Genomic DNA, 1,299 nt, shown 5'->3' with positions numbered 1-1,299 from the left:
TTTTCCACTTGTAGCAGAAGCCTTTCTAGGAGTGCAATATGAGAAGGTTAAGATAATGGTGTTTGTCTTTATTGGTGCGTTCCTGCTGTTTTCTAGCTGATTTATCTCATTATTTAATGCCAAATGTGAGACTGATAAAATAATAATGCAGAATACCATAAGCTTGCTAGGTTTTTATTGTATCAATTTGTATTGAAAACACAATAAAATATTTAAAAAATAATAATGCAAAAATTAATTAGGTCTTATAAGCTTGGAGGGGGTGAGCCTTGGACAATTTCTGAGGAACGGTTATTTGTAGCCCACTGTTGGGTAGGGACTGTCTCTATATGTTGCCAGCTTGTACTTCCCAAGCACTTTGTACAGTGCTCTGCACACAGTAAGCGCTCAATAAATACGATTGATTGATTGATAGATTGTAGAGACACACACATGTTTCATTTGAAAGAAGTGAATGTTATGTGACTACATATATATATTGTCTTGTCTTATGCCGTTGAGTTGTCTCCAACCCATAGTGACATCACAGACACACCTCTCCCAGAACATCTTGCTCTCCCTCTGCAATCGTTCTGCTAGTGTAACCATAGAGTTTTCTTGGTAAAAATACAGAAATGGTTTCCCATTGCTGCCTTCCCCGCAGTAAACTTGAGAATCCACCCTTGACTCTTTCCCATGCTGCTGCTGCCCAGCAAAGGTGAGTTTTGCCTTGAAGCAGATTGCCTTCCACTCGCTAGCCACTGGCCAAGCTAGGAGTGGAATGGGTAGGCCGCTGTTCGATTCTCCCTCCCGTAGCCAAGACTAGTAGAATATTGAAAACTCTCCAGGTGCGACCCTGAGAGGGGCTGTACAGATATAGGACAACCTGATCCATGGGACAACCTGATCACCTTGTAACCCCCCCAGCGCTTAGAACCGTGCTTTGCACATAGTAAGCGCTCAACAAATCCCATCATCATTATTATTGTATATATTACATTATATTAATATATTATCCACTCATCTGGATTGCAGAGGGTTGGAGGTGATAGTGATTTGGAGAAAAGTCATCACCTGATTTTATCTCTAAAATGACACCTTAGCCACAGCATCTCCTTCGTGGAGAATAAAAGTTATTGGAAAGTAACTCTGATAAGGAAAAGCCAAAGAAACTACACTTATTCAGCCTAGAAAAAAGAACAGCAAGGAAGGACTTAGAATCAATCTTTGGGGGTAGGAAGGAATAGGATTTGAATGATGGCAAGATAAATTTTCTTTGTATGTACTGATATTAGGATATGCATTAAGCTTGTTGTGGGC

General features: G+C 40.2%; 1 non-coding gene across 1 annotated transcript; it reads right to left on the bottom strand.

Moving 5' to 3' along the window:
- Positions 1–707: 707 nt before the first annotated feature.
- LOC119939855 lies at positions 708–845 on the bottom strand. The gene has a single exon (XR_005454815.1). It is a non-coding gene; the product is annotated as a small nucleolar RNA SNORA7 (small nucleolar RNA).
- Positions 846–1,299: the final 454 nt, after the last annotated feature.

The sequence above is a fragment of the Tachyglossus aculeatus genome, chromosome 17 (genome assembly GCF_015852505.1).
Source record: "Tachyglossus aculeatus isolate mTacAcu1 chromosome 17, mTacAcu1.pri, whole genome shotgun sequence".
NCBI lineage: Eukaryota > Metazoa > Chordata > Mammalia > Monotremata > Tachyglossidae > Tachyglossus > Tachyglossus aculeatus.
The sequence above is the reverse complement of the archived record's forward strand: the minus strand, read 5'-3'. Positions and strand labels throughout refer to the sequence as shown.